The sequence below is a fragment of the Schistocerca gregaria genome, chromosome 7 (assembly GCF_023897955.1).
Source record: "Schistocerca gregaria isolate iqSchGreg1 chromosome 7, iqSchGreg1.2, whole genome shotgun sequence".
Lineage (NCBI taxonomy): Eukaryota > Metazoa > Arthropoda > Insecta > Orthoptera > Acrididae > Schistocerca > Schistocerca gregaria.
The window spans coordinates 108,532,116-108,558,156 of NC_064926.1; the positions used below are offsets into that span (position 1 = coordinate 108,532,116).

General features: G+C 50.7%; 14 non-coding genes across 14 annotated transcripts; all 14 read right to left on the bottom strand.

Moving 5' to 3' along the window:
- Window positions 1-1,655: 1,655 nt before the first annotated feature.
- Window positions 1,656-1,739, bottom strand: Trnal-uaa (transfer RNA leucine (anticodon UAA)). The gene has a single exon. It is a non-coding gene; the product is annotated as a tRNA-Leu (tRNA).
- Window positions 1,740-3,504: 1,765 nt separating this feature from the next.
- On the bottom strand, window positions 3,505-3,588 carry Trnal-uaa (transfer RNA leucine (anticodon UAA)). Its single transcript has one exon. It is a non-coding gene; the product is annotated as a tRNA-Leu (tRNA).
- A 1,765-nt stretch (window positions 3,589-5,353) lies between these two features.
- Window positions 5,354-5,437, bottom strand: Trnal-uaa (transfer RNA leucine (anticodon UAA)). Its single transcript has one exon. It is a non-coding gene; the product is annotated as a tRNA-Leu (tRNA).
- A 1,765-nt stretch (window positions 5,438-7,202) lies between these two features.
- On the bottom strand, window positions 7,203-7,286 carry Trnal-uaa (transfer RNA leucine (anticodon UAA)). The gene has a single exon. It is a non-coding gene; the product is annotated as a tRNA-Leu (tRNA).
- A 1,765-nt stretch (window positions 7,287-9,051) lies between these two features.
- Trnal-uaa (transfer RNA leucine (anticodon UAA)) lies at window positions 9,052-9,135 on the bottom strand. The gene has a single exon. It is a non-coding gene; the product is annotated as a tRNA-Leu (tRNA).
- Window positions 9,136-10,901: 1,766 nt separating this feature from the next.
- On the bottom strand, window positions 10,902-10,985 carry Trnal-uaa (transfer RNA leucine (anticodon UAA)). Its single transcript has one exon. It is a non-coding gene; the product is annotated as a tRNA-Leu (tRNA).
- A 1,765-nt stretch (window positions 10,986-12,750) lies between these two features.
- Trnal-uaa (transfer RNA leucine (anticodon UAA)) lies at window positions 12,751-12,834 on the bottom strand. Its single transcript has one exon. It is a non-coding gene; the product is annotated as a tRNA-Leu (tRNA).
- A 1,766-nt stretch (window positions 12,835-14,600) lies between these two features.
- Window positions 14,601-14,684, bottom strand: Trnal-uaa (transfer RNA leucine (anticodon UAA)). Its single transcript has one exon. It is a non-coding gene; the product is annotated as a tRNA-Leu (tRNA).
- A 1,765-nt stretch (window positions 14,685-16,449) lies between these two features.
- Trnal-uaa (transfer RNA leucine (anticodon UAA)) lies at window positions 16,450-16,533 on the bottom strand. Its single transcript has one exon. It is a non-coding gene; the product is annotated as a tRNA-Leu (tRNA).
- A 1,765-nt stretch (window positions 16,534-18,298) lies between these two features.
- Window positions 18,299-18,382, bottom strand: Trnal-uaa (transfer RNA leucine (anticodon UAA)). The gene has a single exon. It is a non-coding gene; the product is annotated as a tRNA-Leu (tRNA).
- A 1,765-nt stretch (window positions 18,383-20,147) lies between these two features.
- Trnal-uaa (transfer RNA leucine (anticodon UAA)) lies at window positions 20,148-20,231 on the bottom strand. Its single transcript has one exon. It is a non-coding gene; the product is annotated as a tRNA-Leu (tRNA).
- A 1,765-nt stretch (window positions 20,232-21,996) lies between these two features.
- Trnal-uaa (transfer RNA leucine (anticodon UAA)) lies at window positions 21,997-22,080 on the bottom strand. The gene has a single exon. It is a non-coding gene; the product is annotated as a tRNA-Leu (tRNA).
- A 1,765-nt stretch (window positions 22,081-23,845) lies between these two features.
- Trnal-uaa (transfer RNA leucine (anticodon UAA)) lies at window positions 23,846-23,929 on the bottom strand. Its single transcript has one exon. It is a non-coding gene; the product is annotated as a tRNA-Leu (tRNA).
- Window positions 23,930-25,694: 1,765 nt separating this feature from the next.
- Trnal-uaa (transfer RNA leucine (anticodon UAA)) lies at window positions 25,695-25,778 on the bottom strand. The gene has a single exon. It is a non-coding gene; the product is annotated as a tRNA-Leu (tRNA).
- Between the last annotated feature and the right edge of the window lie 263 nt (window positions 25,779-26,041).

Genomic DNA, 26,041 nt, shown 5'->3' on the forward strand with positions numbered 1-26,041 from the left:
TTAAGGCGCAATGCCAGATGTGGCGTAGGAAACGCATCCCGCGCTCTTCCGTCGTATCCAGTTTGAACTGTAACCAGCACAACTGTATTTAGTAATAGGATAATTTCCACATTGACGCAAAAGAAAGCAGATATTAGCAAACGGCATCTAAGGCCGTTTCCTAGCAACAGCCACGCTGTGCATTAGGTACTCGTGGGAAGCCAATGAAATACTTCGTGTGAGGATCGAACTGTCACCTTCACTTTACAATACTTAGGCACTGCCCCGGCGGTACCGACGCATACGTACTGAAACGTCTTTGGATCGTCAGTGAGTACTTCATATTAGAAATTTCGTGTTGGTCCTGATGTGCATTAAAGGGCAGATTTCTTCAGTGGAAGTCAGTTCTGCGCCTAGTCACAGTATATCGCCCTAGCAGCACCAGGAAAACGGGTTCAGATGTGTTCGCCTTCCACTCGGCGTTGAGCGCCTACAGCGAGATAGCCTTCGTCCTCTGGCGCCAGGAGGGAAGGCGACACATCACGGCGCAAACAGCTTGTAGGGGAAGGCAGTGGTGGTGTGTCGGTCAGCGTGGTTGCTTCCCAAGTAGCTGATCCGGGTTCGAAACCCGGACACCACACGGAAGTTGTCTCCTTTACTCAGGAGAGTGTGTTCAACGCTACTTGATCTTCGAATTTCCGAACAGTTGTGGTACGAATGGTTTTCCTCCACCCCTCGTCTCGCTCCGCGAAGGCTAGTGCGGATTACGATTCACAGCATCGTGTGTCCTCATGTGTCGACTTGTCTCGACTTTGCTCGGCTGACGCGAAAGCTGACGCTTGCAAATGGCCGTATATGTAGAGGACTGGCGCTAGAAACGACTGGGAGACGCCAAATCGACAAACACACAACGGACTCTTTCATTTGACAGTGGCCGCAGGTTCGCCCCTGTGCGTACCGAGAAGCAAGAGAGGTGTCAGCGTGCTGGACCGCAGGATTTCCGCGCAGCAGACTCAAAAACTAAGGAAAAAGGCAAAACTGAAGAAACCAATAGCTCGCGGACTTCCTAGCTGGTCACCCACCTGAGTACTAACCACGCCCAACGCTGTCGAATTTCGGTGATCGGGCATGGACCCGTGTCTTTGGCGTGGCATACAAGTTGGCGAGAACGTCGCCAGACGGGCGGACGCCTTAGTCCTTGTACAGATCACTTGGGATTTGCCTTTTAGGGAAACAAAATGGAATAGCCCTTGGTGGGATCGAACCCACAGCCCCCTCGTTATTAGCATAATAACAGTCTAACTTGGTGAGCTTATTGCCCGCGCAATACGGCCGCTTCAGGACTCCACTACCCCAACCGCCGTTTCATCTATCTTTATTAAGGCCCTGCCATTCATTGATCCACGTACGTGTCACTGTTGACTCATTTTCGCCTGTCGCTTCGAGCCCAGAGCCACAACACAACGACCACGGAAACGTCCGTGAGAAGAGCTAAAACTCGACACAGGAAAAGTATGTTCCGCTATTTCTTTTTGACTGCTCAGCCTATGGGACGTGAGACGCCAGCACTGCTGCCACTGTCTTCCCTAGCAAAACCTCCATGGCGTGTTTCTGCGTAATTTACTTGTTCTACAACATGAATGGAGTAGGTTAGTTTCTGAATGATTAAAATGCATTGTCAGATGTGGGGTTCGAACCCACGCTCCCTTTCGGGAACCAGAGCTTAAATCTGGCGCCTTAGACCGCTCGGCCAATCTGACGTGTGAGACAACAGCCCCAGAGACTTCCGTCTCTAGCATTATCTCAAGAACCTGACTGCGAAATCTGTTTCTTTTTTCGGTAGGACGGAATTATGTCAGTCTTACAATATTTAAGGCGCAATGCCAGATGTGGCGTAGGAAACGCATCCCGCGCTCTTCCGTCGTATCCAGTTTGAACTGTAACCAGCACAACTGTATTTAGTAATAGGATAATTTCCACATTGACGCAAAAGAAAGCAGATATTAGCAAACGGCATCTAAGGCCGTTTCCTAGCAACAGCCACGCTGTGCATTACGTACTCGTGGGAAGCCAATGAAATACTTCGTGTGAGGATCGAACTGTCACCTTCACTTTACAATACTTAGGCACTGCCCCGGCGGTACCGACGCATACGTACTGAAACGTCTTTGGATCGTCAGTGAGTACTTCATATTAGAAATTTCGTGTTGGCCCTGATGTGCATTAAAGGGCAGATTTCTTCAGTGGAAGTCAGTTCTGCGCCTAGTCACAGTATATCGCCCTAGCAGCACCAGGAAAACGGGTTCAGATGTGTTCGCCTTCCACTCGGCGTTGAGCGCCTACAGCGAGATAGCCTTCGTCCTCTGGCGCCAGGAGGGAAGGCGACACATCACGGCGCAAACAGCTTGTAGGGGAAGGCAGTGGTGGTGTGTCGGTCAGCGTGGTTGCTTCCCAAGTAGCTGATCCGGGTTCGAAACCCGGACACCACACGGAAGTTGTCTCCTTTACTCAGGAGAGTGTGTTCAACGCTACTTGATCTTCGAATTTCCGAACAGTTGTGGTACGAATGGTTTTCCTCCACCCCTCGTCTCGCTCCGCGAAGGCTAGTGCGGATTACGATTCACAGCATCGTGTGTCCTCATGTGTCGACTTGTCTCGACTTTGCTCGGCTGACGCGAAAGCTGACGCTTGCAAATGGCCGTATATGTAGAGGACTGGCGCTAGAAACGACTGGGAGACGCCAAATCGACAAACACACAACGGACTCTTTCATTTGACAGTGGCCGCAGGTTCGCCCCTGTGCGTACCGAGAAGCAAGAGAGGTGTCAGCGTGCTGGACCGCAGGATTTCCGCGCAGCAGACTCAAAAACTAAGGAAAAAGGCAAAACTGAAGAAACCAATAGCTCGCGGACTTCCTAGCTGGTCACCCACCTGAGTACTAACCACGCCCAACGCTGTCGAATTTCGGTGATCGGGCATGGACCCGTGTCTTTGGCGTGGCATACAAGTTGGCGAGAACGTCGCCAGACGGGCGGACGCCTTAGTCCTTGTACAGATCACTTGGGATTTGCCTTTTAGGGAAACAAAATGGAATAGCCCTTGGTGGGATCGAACCCACAGCCCCCTCGTTATTAGCATAATAACAGTCTAACTTGGTGAGCTTATTGCCCGCGCAATACGGCCGCTTCAGGACTCCACTACCCCAACCGCCGTTTCATCTATCTTTATTAAGGCCCTGCCATTCATTGATCCACGTACGTGTCACTGTTGACTCATTTTCGCCTGTCGCTTCGAGCCCAGAGCCACAACACAACGACCACGGAAACGTCCGTGAGAAGAGCTAAAACTCGACACAGGAAAAGTATGTTCCGCTATTTCTTTTTGACTGCTCAGCCTATGGGACGTGAGACGCCAGCACTGCTGCCACTGTCTTCCCTAGCAAAACCTCCATGGCGTGTTTCTGCGTAATTTACTTGTTCTACAACATGAATGGAGTAGGTTAGTTTCTGAATGATTAAAATGCATTGTCAGATGTGGGGTTCGAACCCACGCTCCCTTTCGGGAACCAGAGCTTAAATCTGGCGCCTTAGACCGCTCGGCCAATCTGACGTGTGAGACAACAGCCCCAGAGACTTCCGTCTCTAGCATTATCTCAAGAACCTGACTGCGAAATCTGTTTCTTTTTTCGGTAGGACGGAATTATGTCAGTCTTACAATATTTAAGGCGCAATGCCAGATGTGGCGTAGGAAACGCATCCCGCGCTCTTCCGTCGTATCCAGTTTGAACTGTAACCAGCACAACTGTATTTAGTAATAGGATAATTTCCACATTGACGCAAAAGAAAGCAGATATTAGCAAACGGCATCTAAGGCCGTTTCCTAGCAACAGCCACGCTGTGCATTACGTACTCGTGGGAAGCCAATGAAATACTTCGTGTGAGGATCGAACTGTCACCTTCACTTTACAATACTTAGGCACTGCCCCGGCGGTACCGACGCATACGTACTGAAACGTCTTTGGATCGTCAGTGAGTACTTCATATTAGAAATTTCGTGTTGGCCCTGATGTGCATTAAAGGGCAGATTTCTTCAGTGGAAGTCAGTTCTGCGCCTAGTCACAGTATATCGCCCTAGCAGCACCAGGAAAACGGGTTCAGATGTGTTCGCCTTCCACTCGGCGTTGAGCGCCTACAGCGAGATAGCCTTCGTCCTCTGGCGCCAGGAGGGAAGGCGACACATCACGGCGCAAACAGCTTGTAGGGGAAGGCAGTGGTGGTGTGTCGGTCAGCGTGGTTGCTTCCCAAGTAGCTGATCCGGGTTCGAAACCCGGACACCACACGGAAGTTGTCTCCTTTACTCAGGAGAGTGTGTTCAACGCTACTTGATCTTCGAATTTCCGAACAGTTGTGGTACGAATGGTTTTCCTCCACCCCTCGTCTCGCTCCGCGAAGGCTAGTGCGGATTACGATTCACAGCATCGTGTGTCCTCATGTGTCGACTTGTCTCGACTTTGCTCGGCTGACGCGAAAGCTGACGCTTGCAAATGGCCGTATATGTAGAGGACTGGCGCTAGAAACGACTGGGAGACGCCAAATCGACAAACACACAACGGACTCTTTCATTTGACAGTGGCCGCAGGTTCGCCCCTGTGCGTACCGAGAAGCAAGAGAGGTGTCAGCGTGCTGGACCGCAGGATTTCCGCGCAGCAGACTCAAAAACTAAGGAAAAAGGCAAAACTGAAGAAACCAATAGCTCGCGGACTTCCTAGCTGGTCACCCACCTGAGTACTAACCACGCCCAACGCTGTCGAATTTCGGTGATCGGGCATGGACCCGTGTCTTTGGCGTGGCATACAAGTTGGCGAGAACGTCGCCAGACGGGCGGACGCCTTAGTCCTTGTACAGATCACTTGGGATTTGCCTTTTAGGGAAACAAAATGGAATAGCCCTTGGTGGGATCGAACCCACAGCCCCCTCGTTATTAGCATAATAACAGTCTAACTTGGTGAGCTTATTGCCCGCGCAATACGGCCGCTTCAGGACTCCACTACCCCAACCGCCGTTTCATCTATCTTTATTAAGGCCCTGCCATTCATTGATCCACGTACGTGTCACTGTTGACTCATTTTCGCCTGTCGCTTCGAGCCCAGAGCCACAACACAACGACCACGGAAACGTCCGTGAGAAGAGCTAAAACTCGACACAGGAAAAGTATGTTCCGCTATTTCTTTTTGACTGCTCAGCCTATGGGACGTGAGACGCCAGCACTGCTGCCACTGTCTTCCCTAGCAAAACCTCCATGGCGTGTTTCTGCGTAATTTACTTGTTCTACAACATGAATGGAGTAGGTTAGTTTCTGAATGATTAAAATGCATTGTCAGATGTGGGGTTCGAACCCACGCTCCCTTTCGGGAACCAGAGCTTAAATCTGGCGCCTTAGACCGCTCGGCCAATCTGACGTGTGAGACAACAGCCCCAGAGACTTCCGTCTCTAGCATTATCTCAAGAACCTGACTGCGAAATCTGTTTCTTTTTTCGGTAGGACGGAATTATGTCAGTCTTACAATATTTAAGGCGCAATGCCAGATGTGGCGTAGGAAACGCATCCCGCGCTCTTCCGTCGTATCCAGTTTGAACTGTAACCAGCACAACTGTATTTAGTAATAGGATAATTTCCACATTGACGCAAAAGAAAGCAGATATTAGCAAACGGCATCTAAGGCCGTTTCCTAGCAACAGCCACGCTGTGCATTACGTACTCGTGGGAAGCCAATGAAATACTTCGTGTGAGGATCGAACTGTCACCTTCACTTTACAATACTTAGGCACTGCCCCGGCGGTACCGACGCATACGTACTGAAACGTCTTTGGATCGTCAGTGAGTACTTCATATTAGAAATTTCGTGTTGGCCCTGATGTGCATTAAAGGGCAGATTTCTTCAGTGGAAGTCAGTTCTGCGCCTAGTCACAGTATATCGCCCTAGCAGCACCAGGAAAACGGGTTCAGATGTGTTCGCCTTCCACTCGGCGTTGAGCGCCTACAGCGAGATAGCCTTCGTCCTCTGGCGCCAGGAGGGAAGGCGACACATCACGGCGCAAACAGCTTGTAGGGGAAGGCAGTGGTGGTGTGTCGGTCAGCGTGGTTGCTTCCCAAGTAGCTGATCCGGGTTCGAAACCCGGACACCACACGGAAGTTGTCTCCTTTACTCAGGAGAGTGTGTTCAACGCTACTTGATCTTCGAATTTCCGAACAGTTGTGGTACGAATGGTTTTCCTCCACCCCTCGTCTCGCTCCGCGAAGGCTAGTGCGGATTACGATTCACAGCATCGTGTGTCCTCATGTGTCGACTTGTCTCGACTTTGCTCGGCTGACGCGAAAGCTGACGCTTGCAAATGGCCGTATATGTAGAGGACTGGCGCTAGAAACGACTGGGAGACGCCAAATCGACAAACACACAACGGACTCTTTCATTTGACAGTGGCCGCAGGTTCGCCCCTGTGCGTACCGAGAAGCAAGAGAGGTGTCAGCGTGCTGGACCGCAGGATTTCCGCGCAGCAGACTCAAAAACTAAGGAAAAAGGCAAAACTGAAGAAACCAATAGCTCGCGGACTTCCTAGCTGGTCACCCACCTGAGTACTAACCACGCCCAACGCTGTCGAATTTCGGTGATCGGGCATGGACCCGTGTCTTTGGCGTGGCATACAAGTTGGCGAGAACGTCGCCAGACGGGCGGACGCCTTAGTCCTTGTACAGATCACTTGGGATTTGCCTTTTAGGGAAACAAAATGGAATAGCCCTTGGTGGGATCGAACCCACAGCCCCCTCGTTATTAGCATAATAACAGTCTAACTTGGTGAGCTTATTGCCCGCGCAATACGGCCGCTTCAGGACTCCACTACCCCAACCGCCGTTTCATCTATCTTTATTAAGGCCCTGCCATTCATTGATCCACGTACGTGTCACTGTTGACTCATTTTCGCCTGTCGCTTCGAGCCCAGAGCCACAACACAACGACCACGGAAACGTCCGTGAGAAGAGCTAAAACTCGACACAGGAAAAGTATGTTCCGCTATTTCTTTTTGACTGCTCAGCCTATGGGACGTGAGACGCCAGCACTGCTGCCACTGTCTTCCCTAGCAAAACCTCCATGGCGTGTTTCTGCGTAATTTACTTGTTCTACAACATGAATGGAGTAGGTTAGTTTCTGAATGATTAAAATGCATTGTCAGATGTGGGGTTCGAACCCACGCTCCCTTTCGGGAACCAGAGCTTAAATCTGGCGCCTTAGACCGCTCGGCCAATCTGACGTGTGAGACAACAGCCCCAGAGACTTCCGTCTCTAGCATTATCTCAAGAACCTGACTGCGAAATCTGTTTCTTTTTTCGGTAGGACGGAATTATGTCAGTCTTACAATATTTAAGGCGCAATGCCAGATGTGGCGTAGGAAACGCATCCCGCGCTCTTCCGTCGTATCCAGTTTGAACTGTAACCAGCACAACTGTATTTAGTAATAGGATAATTTCCACATTGACGCAAAAGAAAGCAGATATTAGCAAACGGCATCTAAGGCCGTTTCCTAGCAACAGCCACGCTGTGCATTACGTACTCGTGGGAAGCCAATGAAATACTTCGTGTGAGGATCGAACTGTCACCTTCACTTTACAATACTTAGGCACTGCCCCGGCGGTACCGACGCATACGTACTGAAACGTCTTTGGATCGTCAGTGAGTACTTCATATTAGAAATTTCGTGTTGGCCCTGATGTGCATTAAAGGGCAGATTTCTTCAGTGGAAGTCAGTTCTGCGCCTAGTCACAGTATATCGCCCTAGCAGCACCAGGAAAACGGGTTCAGATGTGTTCGCCTTCCACTCGGCGTTGAGCGCCTACAGCGAGATAGCCTTCGTCCTCTGGCGCCAGGAGGGAAGGCGACACATCACGGCGCAAACAGCTTGTAGGGGAAGGCAGTGGTGGTGTGTCGGTCAGCGTGGTTGCTTCCCAAGTAGCTGATCCGGGTTCGAAACCCGGACACCACACGGAAGTTGTCTCCTTTACTCAGGAGAGTGTGTTCAACGCTACTTGATCTTCGAATTTCCGAACAGTTGTGGTACGAATGGTTTTCCTCCACCCCTCGTCTCGCTCCGCGAAGGCTAGTGCGGATTACGATTCACAGCATCGTGTGTCCTCATGTGTCGACTTGTCTCGACTTTGCTCGGCTGACGCGAAAGCTGACGCTTGCAAATGGCCGTATATGTAGAGGACTGGCGCTAGAAACGACTGGGAGACGCCAAATCGACAAACACACAACGGACTCTTTCATTTGACAGTGGCCGCAGGTTCGCCCCTGTGCGTACCGAGAAGCAAGAGAGGTGTCAGCGTGCTGGACCGCAGGATTTCCGCGCAGCAGACTCAAAAACTAAGGAAAAAGGCAAAACTGAAGAAACCAATAGCTCGCGGACTTCCTAGCTGGTCACCCACCTGAGTACTAACCACGCCCAACGCTGTCGAATTTCGGTGATCGGGCATGGACCCGTGTCTTTGGCGTGGCATACAAGTTGGCGAGAACGTCGCCAGACGGGCGGACGCCTTAGTCCTTGTACAGATCACTTGGGATTTGCCTTTTAGGGAAACAAAATGGAATAGCCCTTGGTGGGATCGAACCCACAGCCCCCTCGTTATTAGCATAATAACAGTCTAACTTGGTGAGCTTATTGCCCGCGCAATACGGCCGCTTCAGGACTCCACTACCCCAACCGCCGTTTCATCTATCTTTATTAAGGCCCTGCCATTCATTGAACCACGTACGTGTCACTGTTGACTCATTTTCGCCTGTCGCTTCGAGCCCAGAGCCACAACACAACGACCACGGAAACGTCCGTGAGAAGAGCTAAAACTCGACACAGGAAAAGTATGTTCCGCTATTTCTTTTTGACTGCTCAGCCTATGGGACGTGAGACGCCAGCACTGCTGCCACTGTCTTCCCTAGCAAAACCTCCATGGCGTGTTTCTGCGTAATTTACTTGTTCTACAACATGAATGGAGTAGGTTAGTTTCTGAATGATTAAAATGCATTGTCAGATGTGGGGTTCGAACCCACGCTCCCTTTCGGGAACCAGAGCTTAAAGCTGGCGCCTTAGACCGCTCGGCCAATCTGACGTGTGAGACAACAGCCCCAGTGACTTCCGTCTCTAGCATTATCTCAAGAACCTGACTGCGAAATCTGTTTCTTTTTTTCGGTAGGACGGAATTATGTCAGTCTTACAATATTTAAGGCGCAATGCCAGATGTGGCGTAGGAAACGCATCCCGCGCTCTTCCGTCGTATCCAGTTTGAACTGTAACCAGCACAACTGTATTTAGTAATAGGATAATTTCCACATTGACGCAAAAGAAAGCAGATATTAGCAAACGGCATCTAAGGCCGTTTCCTAGCAACAGCCACGCTGTGCATTACGTACTCGTGGGAAGCCAATGAAATACTTCGTGTGAGGATCGAACTGTCACCTTCACTTTACAATACTTAGGCACTGCCCCGGCGGTACCGACGCATACGTACTGAAACGTCTTTGGATCGTCAGTGAGTACTTCATATTAGAAATTTCGTGTTGGTCCTGATGTGCATTAAAGGGCAGATTTCTTCAGTGGAAGTCAGTTCTGCGCCTAGTCACAGTATATCGCCCTAGCAGCACCAGGAAAACGGGTTCAGATGTGTTCGCCTTCCACTCGGCGTTGAGCGCCTACAGCGAGATAGCCTTCGTCCTCTGGCGCCAGGAGGGAAGGCGACACATCACGGCGCAAACAGCTTGTAGGGGAAGGCAGTGGTGGTGTGTCGGTCAGCGTGGTTGCTTCCCAAGTAGCTGATCCGGGTTCGAAACCCGGACACCACACGGAAGTTGTCTCCTTTACTCAGGAGAGTGTGTTCAACGCTACTTGATCTTCGAATTTCCGAACAGTTGTGGTACGAATGGTTTTCCTCCACCCCTCGTCTCGCTCCGCGAAGGCTAGTGCGGATTACGATTCACAGCATCGTGTGTCCTCATGTGTCGACTTGTCTCGACTTTGCTCGGCTGACGCGAAAGCTGACGCTTGCAAATGGCCGTATATGTAGAGGACTGGCGCTAGAAACGACTGGGAGACGCCAAATCGACAAACACACAACGGACTCTTTCATTTGACAGTGGCCGCAGGTTCGCCCCTGTGCGTACCGAGAAGCAAGAGAGGTGTCAGCGTGCTGGACCGCAGGATTTCCGCGCAGCAGACTCAAAAACTAAGGAAAAAGGCAAAACTGAAGAAACCAATAGCTCGCGGACTTCCTAGCTGGTCACCCACCTGAGTACTAACCACGCCCAACGCTGTCGAATTTCGGTGATCGGGCATGGACCCGTGTCTTTGGCGTGGCATACAAGTTGGCGAGAACGTCGCCAGACGGGCGGACGCCTTAGTCCTTGTACAGATCACTTGGGATTTGCCTTTTAGGGAAACAAAATGGAATAGCCCTTGGTGGGATCGAACCCACAGCCCCCTCGTTATTAGCATAATAACAGTCTAACTTGGTGAGCTTATTGCCCGCGCAATACGGCCGCTTCAGGACTCCACTACCCCAACCGCCGTTTCATCTATCTTTATTAAGGCCCTGCCATTCATTGATCCACGTACGTGTCACTGTTGACTCATTTTCGCCTGTCGCTTCGAGCCCAGAGCCACAACACAACGACCACGGAAACGTCCGTGAGAAGAGCTAAAACTCGACACAGGAAAAGTATGTTCCGCTATTTCTTTTTGACTGCTCAGCCTATGGGACGTGAGACGCCAGCACTGCTGCCACTGTCTTCCCTAGCAAAACCTCCATGGCGTGTTTCTGCGTAATTTACTTGTTCTACAACATGAATGGAGTAGGTTAGTTTCTGAATGATTAAAATGCATTGTCAGATGTGGGGTTCGAACCCACGCTCCCTTTCGGGAACCAGAGCTTAAATCTGGCGCCTTAGACCGCTCGGCCAATCTGACGTGTGAGACAACAGCCCCAGAGACTTCCGTCTCTAGCATTATCTCAAGAACCTGACTGCGAAATCTGTTTCTTTTTTCGGTAGGACGGAATTATGTCAGTCTTACAATATTTAAGGCGCAATGCCAGATGTGGCGTAGGAAACGCATCCCGCGCTCTTCCGTCGTATCCAGTTTGAACTGTAACCAGCACAACTGTATTTAGTAATAGGATAATTTCCACATTGACGCAAAAGAAAGCAGATATTAGCAAACGGCATCTAAGGCCGTTTCCTAGCAACAGCCACGCTGTGCATTACGTACTCGTGGGAAGCCAATGAAATACTTCGTGTGAGGATCGAACTGTCACCTTCACTTTACAATACTTAGGCACTGCCCCGGCGGTACCGACGCATACGTACTGAAACGTCTTTGGATCGTCAGTGAGTACTTCATATTAGAAATTTCGTGTTGGTCCTGATGTGCATTAAAGGGCAGATTTCTTCAGTGGAAGTCAGTTCTGCGCCTAGTCACAGTATATCGCCCTAGCAGCACCAGGAAAACGGGTTCAGATGTGTTCGCCTTCCACTCGGCGTTGAGCGCCTACAGCGAGATAGCCTTCGTCCTCTGGCGCCAGGAGGGAAGGCGACACATCACGGCGCAAACAGCTTGTAGGGGAAGGCAGTGGTGGTGTGTCGGTCAGCGTGGTTGCTTCCCAAGTAGCTGATCCGGGTTCGAAACCCGGACACCACACGGAAGTTGTCTCCTTTACTCAGGAGAGTGTGTTCAACGCTACTTGATCTTCGAATTTCCGAACAGTTGTGGTACGAATGGTTTTCCTCCACCCCTCGTCTCGCTCCGCGAAGGCTAGTGCGGATTACGATTCACAGCATCGTGTGTCCTCATGTGTCGACTTGTCTCGACTTTGCTCGGCTGACGCGAAAGCTGACGCTTGCAAATGGCCGTATATGTAGAGGACTGGCGCTAGAAACGACTGGGAGACGCCAAATCGACAAACACACAACGGACTCTTTCATTTGACAGTGGCCGCAGGTTCGCCCCTGTGCGTACCGAGAAGCAAGAGAGGTGTCAGCGTGCTGGACCGCAGGATTTCCGCGCAGCAGACTCAAAAACTAAGGAAAAAGGCAAAACTGAAGAAACCAATAGCTCGCGGACTTCCTAGCTGGTCACCCACCTGAGTACTAACCACGCCCAACGCTGTCGAATTTCGGTGATCGGGCATGGACCCGTGTCTTTGGCGTGGCATACAAGTTGGCGAGAACGTCGCCAGACGGGCGGACGCCTTAGTCCTTGTACAGATCACTTGGGATTTGCCTTTTAGGGAAACAAAATGGAATAGCCCTTGGTGGGATCGAACCCACAGCCCCCTCGTTATTAGCATAATAACAGTCTAACTTGGTGAGCTTATTGCCCGCGCAATACGGCCGCTTCAGGACTCCACTACCCCAACCGCCGTTTCATCTATCTTTATTAAGGCCCTGCCATTCATTGAACCACGTACGTGTCACTGTTGACTCATTTTCGCCTGTCGCTTCGAGCCCAGAGCCACAACACAACGACCACGGAAACGTCCGTGAGAAGAGCTAAAACTCGACACAGGAAAAGTATGTTCCGCTATTTCTTTTTGACTGCTCAGCCTATGGGACGTGAGACGCCAGCACTGCTGCCACTGTCTTCCCTAGCAAAACCTCCATGGCGTGTTTCTGCGTAATTTACTTGTTCTACAACATGAATGGAGTAGGTTAGTTTCTGAATGATTAAAATGCATTGTCAGATGTGGGGTTCGAACCCACGCTCCCTTTCGGGAACCAGAGCTTAAATCTGGCGCCTTAGACCGCTCGGCCAATCTGACGTGTGAGACAACAGCCCCAGTGACTTCCGTCTCTAGCATTATCTCAAGAACCTGACTGCGAAATCTGTTTCTTTTTTTCGGTAGGACGGAATTATGTCAGTCTTACAATATTTAAGGCGCAATGCCAGATGTGGCGTAGGAAACGCATCCCGCGCTCTTCCGTCGTATCCAGTTTGAACTGTAACCAGCACAACTGTATTTAGTAATAGGATAATTTCCACATTGACGCAAAAGAAAGCAGATATTAGCAAACGGCATCTAAGGCCGTTTCCTAGCAACAGCCACGCTGTGCATTAGGTACTCGTGGGAAGCCAATGAAATACTTCGTGTGAGGATCGAACTGTCACCTTCACTTTACAATACTTAGGCACTGCCCCGGCGGTACCGACGCATACGTACTGAAACGTCTTTGGATCGTCAGTGAGTACTTCATATTAGAAATTTCGTGTTGGTCCTGATGTGCATTAAAGGGCAGATTTCTTCAGTGGAAGTCAGTTCTGCGCCTAGTCACAGTATATCGCCCTAGCAGCACCAGGAAAACGGGTTCAGATGTGTTCGCCTTCCACTCGGCGTTGAGCGCCTACAGCGAGATAGCCTTCGTCCTCTGGCGCCAGGAGGGAAGGCGACACATCACGGCGCAAACAGCTTGTAGGGGAAGGCAGTGGTGGTGTGTCGGTCAGCGTGGTTGCTTCCCAAGTAGCTGATCCGGGTTCGAAACCCGGACACCACACGGAAGTTGTCTCCTTTACTCAGGAGAGTGTGTTCAACGCTACTTGATCTTCGAATTTCCGAACAGTTGTGGTACGAATGGTTTTCCTCCACCCCTCGTCTCGCTCCGCGAAGGCTAGTGCGGATTACGATTCACAGCATCGTGTGTCCTCATGTGTCGACTTGTCTCGACTTTGCTCGGCTGACGCGAAAGCTGACGCTTGCAAATGGCCGTATATGTAGAGGACTGGCGCTAGAAACGACTGGGAGACGCCAAATCGACAAACACACAACGGACTCTTTCATTTGACAGTGGCCGCAGGTTCGCCCCTGTGCGTACCGAGAAGCAAGAGAGGTGTCAGCGTGCTGGACCGCAGGATTTCCGCGCAGCAGACTCAAAAACTAAGGAAAAAGGCAAAACTGAAGAAACCAATAGCTCGCGGACTTCCTAGCTGGTCACCCACCTGAGTACTAACCACGCCCAACGCTGTCGAATTTCGGTGATCGGGCATGGACCCGTGTCTTTGGCGTGGCATACAAGTTGGCGAGAACGTCGCCAGACGGGCGGACGCCTTAGTCCTTGTACAGATCACTTGGGATTTGCCTTTTAGGGAAACAAAATGGAATAGCCCTTGGTGGGATCGAACCCACAGCCCCCTCGTTATTAGCATAATAACAGTCTAACTTGGTGAGCTTATTGCCCGCGCAATACGGCCGCTTCAGGACTCCACTACCCCAACCGCCGTTTCATCTATCTTTATTAAGGCCCTGCCATTCATTGAACCACGTACGTGTCACTGTTGACTCATTTTCGCCTGTCGCTTCGAGCCCAGAGCCACAACACAACGACCACGGAAACGTCCGTGAGAAGAGCTAAAACTCGACACAGGAAAAGTATGTTCCGCTATTTCTTTTTGACTGCTCAGCCTATGGGACGTGAGACGCCAGCACTGCTGCCACTGTCTTCCCTAGCAAAACCTCCATGGCGTGTTTCTGCGTAATTTACTTGTTCTACAACATGAATGGAGTAGGTTAGTTTCTGAATGATTAAAATGCATTGTCAGATGTGGGGTTCGAACCCACGCTCCCTTTCGGGAACCAGAGCTTAAATCTGGCGCCTTAGACCGCTCGGCCAATCTGACGTGTGAGACAACAGCCCCAGTGACTTCCGTCTCTAGCATTATCTCAAGAACCTGACTGCGAAATCTGTTTCTTTTTTCGGTAGGACGGAATTATGTCAGTCTTACAATATTTAAGGCGCAATGCCAGATGTGGCGTAGGAAACGCATCCCGCGCTCTTCCGTCGTATCCAGTTTGAACTGTAACCAGCACAACTGTATTTAGTAATAGGATAATTTCCACATTGACGCAAAAGAAAGCAGATATTAGCAAACGGCATCTAAGGCCGTTTCCTAGCAACAGCCACGCTGTGCATTACGTACTCGTGGGAAGCCAATGAAATACTTCGTGTGAGGATCGAACTGTCACCTTCACTTTACAATACTTAGGCACTGCCCCGGCGGTACCGACGCATACGTACTGAAACGTCTTTGGATCGTCAGTGAGTACTTCATATTAGAAATTTCGTGTTGGCCCTGATGTGCATTAAAGGGCAGATTTCTTCAGTGGAAGTCAGTTCTGCGCCTAGTCACAGTATATCGCCCTAGCAGCACCAGGAAAACGGGTTCAGATGTGTTCGCCTTCCACTCGGCGTTGAGCGCCTACAGCGAGATAGCCTTCGTCCTCTGGCGCCAGGAGGGAAGGCGACACATCACGGCGCAAACAGCTTGTAGGGGAAGGCAGTGGTGGTGTGTCGGTCAGCGTGGTTGCTTCCCAAGTAGCTGATCCGGGTTCGAAACCCGGACACCACACGGAAGTTGTCTCCTTTACTCAGGAGAGTGTGTTCAACGCTACTTGATCTTCGAATTTCCGAACAGTTGTGGTACGAATGGTTTTCCTCCACCCCTCGTCTCGCTCCGCGAAGGCTAGTGCGGATTACGATTCACAGCATCGTGTGTCCTCATGTGTCGACTTGTCTCGACTTTGCTCGGCTGACGCGAAAGCTGACGCTTGCAAATGGCCGTATATGTAGAGGACTGGCGCTAGAAACGACTGGGAGACGCCAAATCGACAAACACACAACGGACTCTTTCATTTGACAGTGGCCGCAGGTTCGCCCCTGTGCGTACCGAGAAGCAAGAGAGGTGTCAGCGTGCTGGACCGCAGGATTTCCGCGCAGCAGACTCAAAAACTAAGGAAAAAGGCAAAACTGAAGAAACCAATAGCTCGCGGACTTCCTAGCTGGTCACCCACCTGAGTACTAACCACGCCCAACGCTGTCGAATTTCGGTGATCGGGCATGGACCCGTGTCTTTGGCGTGGCATACAAGTTGGCGAGAACGTCGCCAGACGGGCGGACGCCTTAGTCCTTGTACAGATCACTTGGGATTTGCCTTTTAGGGAAACAAAATGGAATAGCCCTTGGTGGGATCGAACCCACAGCCCCCTCGTTATTAGCATAATAACAGTCTAACTTGGTGAGCTTATTGCCCGCGCAATACGGCCGCTTCAGGACTCCACTACCCCAACCGCCGTTTCATCTATCTTTATTAAGGCCCTGCCATTCATTGAACCACGTACGTGTCACTGTTGACTCATTTTCGCCTGTCGCTTCGAGCCCAGAGCCACAACACAACGACCACGGAAACGTCCGTGAGAAGAGCTAAAACTCGACACAGGAAAAGTATGTTCCGCTATTTCTTTTTGACTGCTCAGCCTATGGGACGTGAGACGCCAGCACTGCTGCCACTGTCTTCCCTAGCAAAACCTCCATGGCGTGTTTCTGCGTAATTTACTTGTTCTACAACATGAATGGAGTAGGTTAGTTTCTGAATGATTAAAATGCATTGTCAGATGTGGGGTTCGAACCCACGCTCCCTTTCGGGAACCAGAGCTTAAATCTGGCGCCTTAGACCGCTCGGCCAATCTGACGTGTGAGACAACAGCCCCAGTGACTTCCGTCTCTAGCATTATCTCAAGAACCTGACTGCGAAATCTGTTTCTTTTTTCGGTAGGACGGAATTATGTCAGTCTTACAATATTTAAGGCGCAATGCCAGATGTGGCGTAGGAAACGCATCCCGCGCTCTTCCGTCGTATCCAGTTTGAACTGTAACCAGCACAACTGTATTTAGTAATAGGATAATTTCCACATTGACGCAAAAGAAAGCAGATATTAGCAAACGGCATCTAAGGCCGTTTCCTAGCAACAGCCACGCTGTGCATTACGTACTCGTGGGAAGCCAATGAAATACTTCGTGTGAGGATCGAACTGTCACCTTCACTTTACAATACTTAGGCACTGCCCCGGCGGTACCGACGCATACGTACTGAAACGTCTTTGGATCGTCAGTGAGTACTTCATATTAGAAATTTCGTGTTGGTCCTGATGTGCATTAAAGGGCAGATTTCTTCAGTGGAAGTCAGTTCTGCGCCTAGTCACAGTATATCGCCCTAGCAGCACCAGGAAAACGGGTTCAGATGTGTTCGCCTTCCACTCGGCGTTGAGCGCCTACAGCGAGATAGCCTTCGTCCTCTGGCGCCAGGAGGGAAGGCGACACATCACGGCGCAAACAGCTTGTAGGGGAAGGCAGTGGTGGTGTGTCGGTCAGCGTGGTTGCTTCCCAAGTAGCTGATCCGGGTTCGAAACCCGGACACCACACGGAAGTTGTCTCCTTTACTCAGGAGAGTGTGTTCAACGCTACTTGATCTTCGAATTTCCGAACAGTTGTGGTACGAATGGTTTTCCTCCACCCCTCGTCTCGCTCCGCGAAGGCTAGTGCGGATTACGATTCACAGCATCGTGTGTCCTCATGTGTCGACTTGTCTCGACTTTGCTCGGCTGACGCGAAAGCTGACGCTTGCAAATGGCCGTATATGTAGAGGACTGGCGCTAGAAACGACTGGGAGACGCCAAATCGACAAACACACAACGGACTCTTTCATTTGACAGTGGCCGCAGGTTCGCCCCTGTGCGTACCGAGAAGCAAGAGAGGTGTCAGCGTGCTGGACCGCAGGATTTCCGCGCAGCAGACTCAAAAACTAAGGAAAAAGGCAAAACTGAAGAAACCAATAGCTCGCGGACTTCCTAGCTGGTCACCCACCTGAGTACTAACCACGCCCAACGCTGTCGAATTTCGGTGATCGGGCATGGACCCGTGTCTTTGGCGTGGCATACAAGTTGGCGAGAACGTCGCCAGACGGGCGGACGCCTTAGTCCTTGTACAGATCACTTGGGATTTGCCTTTTAGGGAAACAAAATGGAATAGCCCTTGGTGGGATCGAACCCACAGCCCCCTCGTTATTAGCATAATAACAGTCTAACTTGGTGAGCTTATTGCCCGCGCAATACGGCCGCTTCAGGACTCCACTACCCCAACCGCCGTTTCATCTATCTTTATTAAGGCCCTGCCATTCATTGAACCACGTACGTGTCACTGTTGACTCATTTTCGCCTGTCGCTTCGAGCCCAGAGCCACAACACAACGACCACGGAAACGTCCGTGAGAAGAGCTAAAACTCGACACAGGAAAAGTATGTTCCGCTATTTCTTTTTGACTGCTCAGCCTATGGGACGTGAGACGCCAGCACTGCTGCCACTGTCTTCCCTAGCAAAACCTCCATGGCGTGTTTCTGCGTAATTTACTTGTTCTACAACATGAATGGAGTAGGTTAGTTTCTGAATGATTAAAATGCATTGTCAGATGTGGGGTTCGAACCCACGCTCCCTTTCGGGAACCAGAGCTTAAATCTGGCGCCTTAGACCGCTCGGCCAATCTGACGTGTGAGACAACAGCCCCAGTGACTTCCGTCTCTAGCATTATCTCAAGAACCTGACTGCGAAATCTGTTTCTTTTTTCGGTAGGACGGAATTATGTCAGTCTTACAATATTTAAGGCGCAATGCCAGATGTGGCGTAGGAAACGCATCCCGCGCTCTTCCGTCGTATCCAGTTTGAACTGTAACCAGCACAACTGTATTTAGTAATAGGATAATTTCCACATTGACGCAAAAGAAAGCAGATATTAGCAAACGGCATCTAAGGCCGTTTCCTAGCAACAGCCACGCTGTGCATTAGGTACTCGTGGGAAGCCAATGAAATACTTCGTGTGAGGATCGAACTGTCACCTTCACTTTACAATACTTAGGCACTGCCCCGGCGGTACCGACGCATACGTACTGAAACGTCTTTGGATCGTCAGTGAGTACTTCATATTAGAAATTTCGTGTTGGTCCTGATGTGCATTAAAGGGCAGATTTCTTCAGTGGAAGTCAGTTCTGCGCCTAGTCACAGTATATCGCCCTAGCAGCACCAGGAAAACGGGTTCAGGTGTGTTCGCCTTCCACTCGGCGTTGAGCGCCTACAGCGAGATAGCCTTCGTCCTCTGGCGCCAGGAGGGAAGGCGACACATCACGGCGCAAACAGCTTGTAGGGGAAGGCAGTGGTGGTGTGTCGGTCAGCGTGGTTGCTTCCCAAGTAGCTGATCCGGGTTCGAAACCCGGACACCACACGGAAGTTGTCTCCTTTACTCAGGAGAGTGTGTTCAACGCTACTTGATCTTCGAATTTCCGAACAGTTGTGGTACGAATGGTTTTCCTCCACCCCTCGTCTCGCTCCGCGAAGGCTAGTGCGGATTACGATTCACAGCATCGTGTGTCCTCATGTGTCGACTTGTCTCGACTTTGCTCGGCTGACGCGAAAGCTGACGCTTGCAAATGGCCGTATATGTAGAGGACTGGCGCTAGAAACGACTGGGAGACGCCAAATCGACAAACACACAACGGACTCTTTCATTTGACAGTGGCCGCAGGTTCGCCCCTGTGCGTACCGAGAAGCAAGAGAGGTGTCAGCGTGCTGGACCGCAGGATTTCCGCGCAGCAGACTCAAAAACTAAGGAAAAAGGCAAAACTGAAGAAACCAATAGCTCGCGGACTTCCTAGCTGGTCACCCACCTGAGTACTAACCACGCCCAACGCTGTCGAATTTCGGTGATCGGGCATGGACCCGTGTCTTTGGCGTGGCATACAAGTTGGCGAGAACGTCGCCAGACGGGCGGACGCCTTAGTCCTTGTACAGATCACTTGGGATTTGCCTTTTAGGGAAACAAAATGGAATAGCCCTTGGTGGGATCGAACCCACAGCCCCCTCGTTATTAGCATAATAACAGTCTAACTTGGTGAGCTTATTGCCCGCGCAATACGGCCGCTTCAGGACTCCACTACCCCAACCGCCGTTTCATCTATCTTTATTAAGGCCCTGCCATTCATTGAACCACGTACGTGTCACTGTTGACTCATTTTCGCCTGTCGCTTCGAGCCCAGAGCCACAACACAACGACCACGGAAACGTCCGTGAGAAGAGCTAAAACTCGACACAGGAAAAGTATGTTCCGCTATTTCTTTTTGACTGCTCAGCCTATGGGACGTGAGACGCCAGCACTGCTGCCACTGTCTTCCCTAGCAAAACCTCCATGGCGTGTTTCTGCGTAATTTACTTGTTCTACAACATGAATGGAGTAGGTTAGTTTCTGAATGATTAAAATGCATTGTCAGATGTGGGGTTCGAACCCACGCTCCCTTTCGGGAACCAGAGCTTAAATCTGGCGCCTTAGACCGCTCGGCCAATCTGACGTGTGAGACAACAGCCCCAGTGACTTCCGTCTCTAGCATTATCTCAAGAACCTGACTGCGAAATCTGTTTCTTTTTTCGGTAGGACGGAATTATGTCAGTCTTACAATATTTAAGGCGCAATGTCAGATGTGGCGTAGGAAACGCATCCCACGCTCTTCCGTCGTATCCAGTTTGAACTGTAACCAGCACAACTGTATTTAGTAATAGGATAATTTCCACATTGACGCAAAAGAAAGCAGATATTAGCAAACGGCATCTAAGGCCGTTTCCTAGCAACAGCCACGCTGTGCATTAGGTACTCGTGGGAAGCCAATGAAATACTTCGTGTGAGGATCGAACTGTCACCTTCACTTTACAATACTTAGGCACTGCCCCGGCGGTACCGACGCATACGTACTGAAACGTCTTTGGATCGTCAGTGAGTACTTCATATTAGAAATTTCGTGTTGGCCCTGATGTGCATTAAAGGGCAGATTTCTTCAGTGGAAGTCAGTTCTGCGCCTAGTCACAGTATATCGCCCTAGCAGCACCAGGAAAACGGGTTCAGATGTGTTCGCCTTCCACTCGGCGTTGAGCGCCTACAGCGAGATAGCCTTCGTCCTCTGGCGCCAGGAGGGAAGGCGACACATCACGGCGCAAACAGCTTGTAGGGGAAGGCAGTGGTGGTGTGTCGGTCAGCGTGGTTGCTTCCCAAGTAGCTGATCCGGGTTCGAAACCCGGACACCACACGGAAGTTGTCTCCTTTACTCAGGAGAGTGTGTTCAACGCTACTTGATCTTCGAATTTCCGAACAGTTGTGGTACGAATGGTTTTCCTCCACCCCTCGTCTCGCTCCGCGAAGGCTAGTGCGGATTACGATTCACAGCATCGTGTGTCCTCATGTGTCGACTTGTCTCGACTTTGCTCGGCTGACGCGAAAGCTGACGCTTGCAAATGGCCGTATATGTAGAGGACTGGCGCTAGAAACGACTGGGAGACGCCAAATCGACAAACACACAACGGACTCTTTCATTTGACAGTGGCCGCAGGTTCGCCCCTGTGCGTACCGAGAAGCAAGAGAGGTGTCAGCGTGCTGGACCGCAGGATTTCCGCGCAGCAGACTCAAAAACTAAGGAAAAAGGCAAAACTGAAGAAACCAATAGCTCGCGGACTTCCTAGCTGGTCACCCACCTGAGTACTAACCACGCCCAACGCTGTCGAATTTCGGTGATCGGGCATGGACCCGTGTCTTTGGCGTGGCATACAAGTTGGCGAGAACGTCGCCAGACGGGCGGACGCCTTAGTCCTTGTACAGATCACTTGGGATTTGCCTTTTAGGGAAACAAAATGGAATAGCCCTTGGTGGGATCGAACCCACAGCCCCCTCGTTATTAGCATAATAACAGTCTAACTTGGTGAGCTTATTGCCCGCGCAATACGGCCGCTTCAGGACTCCACTACCCCAACCGCCGTTTCATCTATCTTTATTAAGGCCCTGCCATTCATTGAACCACGTACGTGTCACTGTTGACTCATTTTCGCCTGTCGCTTCGAGCCCAGAGCCACAACACAACGACCACGGAAACGTCCGTGAGAAGAGCTAAAACTCGACACAGGAAAAGTATGTTCCGCTATTTCTTTTTGACTGCTCAGCCTATGGGACGTGAGACGCCAGCACTGCTGCCACTGTCTTCCCTAGCAAAACCTCCATGGCGTGTTTCTGCGTAATTTACTTGTTCTACAACATGAATGGAGTAGGTTAGTTTCTGAATGATTAAAATGCATTGTCAGATGTGGGGTTCGAACCCACGCTCCCTTTCGGGAACCAGAGCTTAAATCTGGCGCCTTAGACCGCTCGGCCAATCTGACGTGTGAGACAACAGCCCCAGTGACTTCCGTCTCTAGCATTATCTCAAGAACCTGACTGCGAAATCTGTTTCTTTTTTCGGTAGGACGGAATTATGTCAGTCTTACAATATTTAAGGCGCAATGCCAGATGTGGCGTAGGAAACGCATCCCGCGCTCTTCCGTCGTATCCAGTTTGAACTGTAACCAGCACAACTGTATTTAGTAATAGGATAATTTCCACATTGACGCAAAAGAAAGCAGATATTAGCAAACGGCATCTAAGGCCGTTTCCTAGCAACAGCCACGCTGTGCATTACGTACTCGTGGGAAGCCAATGAAATACTTCGTGTGAGGATCGAACTGTCACCTTCACTTTACAATACTTAGGCACTGCCCCGGCGGTACCGACGCATACGTACTGAAACGTCTTTGGATCGTCAGTGAGTACTTCATATTAGAAATTTCGTGTTGGTCCTGATGTGCATTAAAGGGCAGATTTCTTCAGTGGAAGTCAGTTCTGCGCCTAGTCACAGTATATCGCCCTAGCAGCACCAGGAAAACGGGTTCAGATGTGTTCGCCTTCCACTCGGCGTTGAGCGCCTACAGCGAGATAGCCTTCGTCCTCTGGCGCCAGGAGGGAAGGCGACACATCACGGCGCAAACAGCTTGTAGGGGAAGGCAGTGGTGGTGTGTCGGTCAGCGTGGTTGCTTCCCAAGTAGCTGATCCGGGTTCGAAACCCGGACACCACACGGAAGTTGTCTCCTTTACTCAGGAGAGTGTGTTCAACGCTACTTGATCTTCGAATTTCCGAACAGTTGTGGTACGAATGGTTTTCCTCCACCCCTCGTCTCGCTCCGCGAAGGCTAGTGCGGATTACGATTCACAGCATCGTGTGTCCTTATGTGTCGACTTGTCTCGACTTTGCTCGGCTGACGCGAAAGCTGACGCTTGCAAATGGCCGTATATGTAGAGGACTGGCGCTAGAAACGACTGGGAGACGCCAAATCGACAAACACACAACGGACTCTTTCATTTGACAGTGGCCGCAGGTTCGCCCCTGTGCGTACCGAGAAGCAAGAGAGGTGTCAGCGTGCTGGACCGCAGGATTTCCGCGCAGCAGACTCAAAAACTAAGGAAAAAGGCAAAACTGAAGAAACCAATAGCTCGCGGACTTCCTAGCTGGTCACCCACCTGAGTACTAACCACGCCCAACGCTGTCGAATTTCGGTGATCGGGCATGGACCCGTGTCTTTGGCGTGGCATACAAGTTGGCGAGAACGTCGCCAGACGGGCGGACGCCTTAGTCCTTGTACAGATCACTTGGGATTTGCCTTTTAGGGAAACAAAATGGAATAGCCCTTGGTGGGATCGAACCCACAGCCCCCTCGTTATTAGCATAATAACAGTCTAACTTGGTGAGCTTATTGCCCGCGCAATACGGCCGCTTCAGGACTCCACTACCCCAACCGCCGTTTCATCTATCTTTATTAAGGCCCTGCCATTCATTGAACCACGTACGTGTCACTGTTGACTCATTTTCGCCTGTCGCTTCGAGCCCAGAGCCACAACACAACGACCACGGAAACGTCCGTGAGAAGAGCTAAAACTCGACACAGGAAAAGTATGTTCCGCTATTTCTTTTTGACTGCTCAGCCTATGGGACGTGAGACGCCAGCACTGCTGCCACTGTCTTCCCTAGCAAAACCTCCATGGCGTGTTTCTGCGTAATTTACTTGTTCTACAACATGAATGGAGTAGGTTAGTTTCTGAATGATTAAAATGCATTGTCAGATGTGGGGTTCGAACCCACGCTCCCTTTCGGGAACCAGAGCTTAAATCTGGCGCCTTAGACCGCTCGGCCAATCTGACGTGTGAGACAACAGCCCCAGTGACTTCCGTCTCTAGCATTATCTCAAGAACCTGACTGCGAAATCTGTTTCTTTTTTCGGTAGGACGGAATTATGTCAGTCTTACAATATTTAAGGCGCAATGCCAGATGTGGCGTAGGAAACGCATCCCGCGCTCTTCCGTCGTATCCAGTTTGAACTGTAACCAGCACAACTGTATTTAGTAATAGGATAATTTCCACATTGACGCAAAAGAAAGCAGATATTAGCAAACGGCATCTAAGGCCGTTTCCTAGCAACAGCCACGCTGTGCATTACGTACTCGTGGGAAGCCAATGAAATACTTCGTGTGAGGATCGAACTGTCACCTTCACTTTACAATACTTAGGCACTGCCCCGGCGGTACCGACGCATACGTACTGAAACGTCTTTGGATCGTCAGTGAGTACTTCATATTAGAAATTTCGTGTTGGTCCTGATGTGCATTAAAGGGCAGATTTCTTCAGTGGAAGTCAGTTCTGCGCCTAGTCACAGTATATCGCCCTAGCAGCACCAGGAAAACGGGTTCAGATGTGTTCGCCTTCCACTCGGCGTTGAGCGCCTACAGCGAGATAGCCTTCGTCCTCTGGCGCCAGGAGGGAAGGCGACACATCACGGCGCAAACAGCTTGTAGGGGAAGGCAGTGGTGGTGTGTCGGTCAGCGTGGTTGCTTCCCAAGTAGCTGATCCGGGTTCGAAACCCGGACACCACACGGAAGTTGTCTCCTTTACTCAGGAGAGTGTGTTCAACGCTACTTGATCTTCGAATTTCCGAACAGTTGTGGTACGAATGGTTTTCCTCCACCCCTCGTCTCGCTCCGCGAAGGCTAGTGCGGATTACGATTCACAGCATCGTGTGTCCTCATGTGTCGACTTGTCTCGACTTTGCTCGGCTGACGCGAAAGCTGACGCTTGCAAATGGCCGTATATGTAGAGGACTGGCGCTAGAAACGACTGGGAGACGCCAAATCGACAAACACACAACGGACTCTTTCATTTGACAGTGGCCGCAGGTTCGCCCCTGTGCGTACCGAGAAGCAAGAGAGGTGTCAGCGTGCTGGACCGCAGGATTTCCGCGCAGCAGACTCAAAAACTAAGGAAAAAGGCAAAACTGAAGAAACCAATAGCTCGCGGACTTCCTAGCTGGTCACCCACCTGAGTACTAACCACGCCCAACGCTGTCGAATTTCGGTGATCGGGCATGGACCCGTGTCTTTGGCGTGGCATACAAGTTGGCGAGAACGTCGCCAGACGGGCGGACGCCTTAGTCCTTGTACAGATCACTTGGGATTTGCCTTTTAGGGAAACAAAATGGAATAGCCCTTGGTGGGATCGAACCCACAGCCCCCTCGTTATTAGCATAATAACAGTCTAACTTGGTGAGCTTATTGCCCGCGCAATACGGCCGCTTCAGGACTCCACTACCCCAACCGCCGTTTCATCTATCTTTATTAAGGCCCTGCCATTCATTGAACCACGTACGTGTCACTGTTGACTCATTTTCGCCTGTCGCTTCGAGCCCAGAGCCACAACACAACGACCACGGAAACGTCCGTGAGAAGAGCTAAAACTCGACACAGGAAAAGTATGTTCCGCTATTTCTTTTTGACTGCTCAGCCTATGGGACGTGAGACGCCAGCACTGCTGCCACTGTCTTCCCTAGCAAAACCTCCATGGCGTGTTTCTGCGTAATTTACTTGTTCTACAACATGAATGGAGTAGGTTAGTTTCTGAATGATTAAAATGCATTGTCAGATGTGGGGTTCGAACCCACGCTCCCTTTCGGGAACCAGAGCTTAAATCTGGCGCCTTAGACCGCTCGGCCAATCTGACGTGTGAGACAACAGCCCCAGTGACTTCCGTCTCTAGCATTATCTCAAGAACCTGACTGCGAAATCTGTTTCTTTTTTCGGTAGGACGGAATTATGTCAGTCTTACAATATTTAAGGCGCAATGCCAGATGTGGCGTAGGAAACGCATCCCGCGCTCTTCCGTCGTATCCAGTTTGAACTGTAACCAGCACAACTGTATTTAGTAATAGGATAATTTCCACATTGACGCAAAAGAAAGCAGATATTAGCAAACGGCATCTAAGG